Here is a 5242-nt window from a genome sequence, read left to right as displayed (position 1 = left end):
TAGTGCTCTTATCCCCACATAACAGATGAGAAACTGAGGCCCAGCGAGGGGATGGGATGTGGCTGCACTGCCCTTCTTCTGGTCTGCTGCTGAGGAAGGGCAGCGTCTGGGCTTCAGGCCAGTCTGAGTGCCCATCTTGTCCTGGGTCTGCCCTTTCTAGCTGGAAGGCCCTGGTACAGCCACCCCTGTACCATTCTGAGCCTCCCTTGGAGGGGATGTCCTCCCATGGAGAGGATGGATGGGGGGCTAGGCAGGAGGAAACTGTGAGAGCGTGTCACCCAGCTGGCTGTGCTATCACAACGCCACTGGGATGAAATGAGCAGAGATCCCAGGGAGACAGGATGTCTTCCTCCAGCCCCATCTGCCTGGAGTAGCGAGTCACATGTCTTTGAGGATGACCTGCGGGCTGAGAGAGGAAAAACCTCTCTCATGAAAAACCTCAGGAAGAGGCAGTTCAAGCAGAGGACAGGGGTGTGGTCTTTCTTCCTGCAGGTACCTACTCTAATCAATGTCCCAGGGCCTGTTTTCAGTCGGCTGTCCCCGGGAAAGGTATCACTCCGCCCTGAGCCTCCGTGTCCACGCTGGGCTGGCTCAGCAGTGCTTATGACAACATGCTTGTGGGGCCCAGGCTGCCTACATCCCAATCCTAGCTTCCCTGCTTATGTTTTTTGATTGCAGGATCCTGGCCAGGGAAATTCACCCATCTGAGCCTCAGTTTCCTCATCTGCAAAATGGAGATCGTAACAGTTCCCCTGTCACTGGTCCTTTGTAATGAATAGATGAGAAGTGAAGGCTTTGCACAGAGTCTGACACACGTTAAGCCCTCAAGGCCTGTTGGTTATTACTATTACTATTATCACACTATTTGTTGTGAAGGGGCTGGAGGACACGTGTGTACCTGGAGGCAAGGGGCTGGCCCCCTGGGCCCCTGTCTCCAGGCTTCCAGCCTGCTGTCCCCGAGCTCTGAGTGATAGACGGGTTGGGCCCGTGGCGTCCTGGCAGGCCTGTCCTGGCAGCTGCTCCCACAAGGCGAGGCCCTCTGAGCTTTGGAGAATTAATTAGGCCACATTCCTCTTCCAGGTTTCCTGGCGGGCCCGCACATGGCCCCCTTCCGAGCTGCTGAGGGCTCTTGGCTCCGATCCCTGGCAGGCGGAGGCAAGGCCCACACTCTGCTGTCTCCTGCGAGGGGCTGAGAGGGCCCCCTTGAGCTGGAAGCACTGGCTGGGGAGGCAGGAAGAGCTGAGGATAAGCCAGCTGCCCAAGGCCAGCTCCTGTCCTGGCTCTCTCCCCTGATCAGCCACCTTCACTGGCTCCCCATCACTCAAGTTCAAATTCCTGGCACTGGATGCTGTTCCCAGCCTGGCCCTTGCCAATCAGGCTTGCTGCCTCTTTTCAGATTCTTCTATGCGCCGGCCCTTTCCCTCATCCCAGCGTGTGCAAGCCCTACTCCTTCCTCAAGCCGTCCCTGTGAACCCACAACGCCATTGGGATGAAATGAGCAGAGATCCCAGGGAGATGGGAAGGGCACACAGCTGGAAGGGCAGCCCATAACCTACCCACCTCCTGTCCCTTCACTTTGCCTTGGCTGTCTTCCTTGCCAGCCTGGGTAAACCCCAAGGGGCGCAAGCATGGTTTGATCCAAAGGTATGTTTCAGGCATGGCAATATTCTCCAGGGGGACATTGTCTGAGGCTGTCTCAGGATTGGGGGAGGGGCGACAGCAGCTGTGGATTTCCCTGCTTGTAGCACCCCCCCCCCACCTCTGCTAGCAGCCCCTCTCCAGCCTTCCCCATGCCCCTCTGTCTTTTGTTCCCTGATAGGGGCTGAGAATGGGCTTCCTGGGTAGCTCAGCTGGTAAAGAATCCACTTGCAGTGCAGGAGACCTGGGTTCAATTGCTGGGTTGGGAAGATCCCCTGGAGGAGGGCATGGCTACCCACTCCAGTATTCTTGCCTGGAGAATCCCATGGACAGAGGAGCCTGACGGACTACAGACCACGAGGTCCCAAATGGTCAGACGGGATTGAATGACTAAGCACAGGGAATAGCCCCCTTCCTACACACTATTCATTCCCCCTGCCTGGACACTCTTGTCCACCCCCTCCTTCACTTGACTCACCGTCACTTCCTCCAGGAAGCCTCTCAGACTCCCCCACCCCAGGGGCTCAATCACACTGTGGATCTACCTGCTTAGAGCAGCAGGACAGCATGCAGACTGAGAGCCTGAGATTTAAATCCCAGCTCAGCCACATGCTAGCCATGAGACTTTGGGTGAGCTGCTTAACCTCTGTTATCTCTTCTCTAAAATGGGAACAGCAATGACACCACCTGCTGCATAAGCTTGCTGCAAGAATCCATGTGCAAGAAGAACTTGATGAGCACTCAATGAATGTCTGCTTTCACTTCTACCTTCATAGGAACAGTGCTTTCCTGAAGGGCTCTCCTCTTGGTCTGTGAGGGCAGGGGCTGTGTCTGTCTTATTTACAGGAGTCTCTGAACGGTGATTGTTCATAATTGTTGAATGCCTGGATGGCCACACTCCAATCATTCATTGCCCTGATAGGCAAATGACTTTTCTCAATTGAAATCCCTGAGGTTCAGAGAGAGAGTGAGACAGCAAGAGTGAAACTATTCCTTGGGGTTCTTTGTTGAGTGAGAGAGTGGAGGGAGAGGCAGTCCGGGGCAGGAAAGGGCCAGTCTGCAGCCTGGATATGCATCAGGCTGCCTAGTCCTGGACATGGGACCCCACTCCCCTCTGCCTCTGCTTCCATGCACGTACATGACCCGAATATATCTGGGTCACCCTGTGCCCCCTTCTGGCCTATCTCTGCCTGGTGTTCCAGTTAAAAGGAACACAAGTTTAACTCAGAAAGCCTTACCAAACCTGTAAGTATTTATGGAAAAGGCAGGAAAAAGGGACAATTTTGTCCCATAAAATCCAGACACGCCTTCTAAAATGTTGACGCCTTTCTTCCCAGGGTTCAGTTTGATTTGGCAACAGTTTTTCATAAATTTTCCTCTGCTTCTTCCAAACTCTATCCCACCTTCCCCCACACTTCTGAGGCCCCGGCTACCAGGAATGTGGTTTAGAAGCAGGCTCAGACTTTAGATTTTCATGACCCCTCACCCTGCAAACTTCACATCTGGGGAGAAAGATATGGCTGGCAGAGGGCTAGAGGGCTAGAGTGGCCCAAACCAGGGGCCCCCATTTCCTGAGAACAAGGATCCTGGGGGTTATGGTCTCACCTGGCCTTTACCTGCCTTCTGGGCCTCTCTCTAATCATCTCTTACTTAATCATTTGGTCGCTGATCTCTGAACTCTGACCGGGCAGTGAATGCCTAATTCCCTGGGCCTCTGACACACCTTCAACATACATTCCTCTACCTGGTCTTGATCACTCCTGCCGTGCTGGGGTTGCCCCACACCACTGCCTAGCCTGACCGTTGGCTGTTGCTTTGGGGGTTCCCTGGGGGCAGGGTTATTTTGAACAGGATGCTGGGGAGTGAGATTCATCTGGAGTCAGACTCAATGAGATTTGAGAGGTATGCCGGAATCCTGGGTAGGAAGTGACTGGGCGGCTCCATCACCAACCCCAGCCACCAGGCTGGATCCCTAAGGACCAGCAGTTGACTTGCTTCCCTGCCTTCTGTCTCCCCATTCAGGCTCCGCCTGTGTGGCCCTCTGGTGGCATTTTTTCAAAGTCTGGCTTTACCAGGTCCCTGCTGCCCACAGACCTTTCGAGGGTCCCCATGGCCCATGAGAGAAAGTCCAGGCTCCCTACTTTGGCCTCCATGGAGTCCTGGTTTCATCTCCTGCTGCTCTCCCTGCACCATGCTCCAGCCACACGGGGTCCTCCATGGGAAATGCCTTTGTTACTCCCATTGCCAATCTTTTACCCTTCCTGTCTGCTCTGTCTGGGGCTCCCTCTTCACTTTCTTTCTACTGATGTGAGTCTCACTCTTCTTTGAGGCCATGGAGTACACCTGAGTCATGCATCTTTCTCTGACCATGTCTCTGCACACGAGCTAGCTCCAGGCTCCCTGAAACTCAGGGCCTGCAGCTTTGTGGCTGTCCTCTTGTTACATCATCACTTCTAATGGCCTGACACTCGGCCTTTGCCTCTCATCAGGCCCAGGACTGAGCCCAGCACCATAACTCATCCATTTAGGGTTCACAACCAGCTCTACAAGGTGGAGACTATTGTTTCCCATTTTATACATTAAAAAAACCGAGGCTCAGACAGAGGAAGATTTGTTCAATGTCATACTACAATGGTGATCCATGAATTCAATCAACAAATACTTAGTGGTATATACAGACATGCGTACTATAGACTCCGAGTTCAAATCCTGATGCTGCCACTTACTTGCTGCGTGACCCCAGGAAAATTAGTTGCCTTCTCTGTGCGTTAGTTTCCTCATCTGTAAAATGGGGATAATAAAAGTACCTATATCATGGGATTGTCATGTCGTGAGGATGAAGGGAGTTTATCTGCGTAAAATGCCAGTAAACAGTAGGAGTCCAATATGCGTCAACACGTTCTTCTCCCAGGAGGGAGTCTGGCTCCACGGACAAGGCAGGCTTAGAGTAGTGTGTAAATAATTATTTTTCAATAACTGGCTCAGGCCACAGCGTACCATTCCCAGCAGAGGCCGGCCAGGGGAAAGGGAACAGCTTGTTCGCAGGGGGATTTGGCAGCAGTGGCGGCTGTCGGTCTCGGGAGCTGCCAGCGGGGGTAGCCCTGGCTTCTGGCTGTCCCTGGGACTCAAGTGAGCAGCTTCCTGGGGCCTTGGCAGGATCGGCCAAGCCAGTGCTAGAGCCCTGGGCTTCTTTAGTGAGAGGAGTGTTGAGCGCCCCCAGCAGGGTCTGTCCAAGTCCAGGGTGAGGGACAAGGACCAGCCTATGACTCCGTCACAACAGCCGTCCCCGGCCAGTAGGGCTGCACACAGCCTTGGGACAGCACACAGCCCTCAGTGGACAGGTTTGCTCTGAATCTCAGGGGTGGCAACTAGAGCAGAAGTGGGTCCTGGCTCCTATGAAACATGCTCTGGGGAAAGGCCTGGCCAACACTTACCGGCCTGATAGAAACTCAGGTCCTGGAACCCTGGATATCAAAGCTGCAAATGGCTGTCCATGCACATGATAGGCAAACGTCCAGAGAGGGTGGGTCAGCAGCCAGCGATGCCCAGCCGGGCACAGGGCTGTGGAGCTCAGGCCTCCACACCTGCCTCAGGCTCTCTTCCC

The sequence above is a fragment of the Cervus elaphus genome, chromosome 20, assembly GCF_910594005.1.
Source record: "Cervus elaphus chromosome 20, mCerEla1.1, whole genome shotgun sequence".
NCBI lineage: Eukaryota > Metazoa > Chordata > Mammalia > Artiodactyla > Cervidae > Cervus > Cervus elaphus.
The sequence above is the reverse complement of the archived record's forward strand: the minus strand, read 5'-3'. Positions refer to the sequence as shown.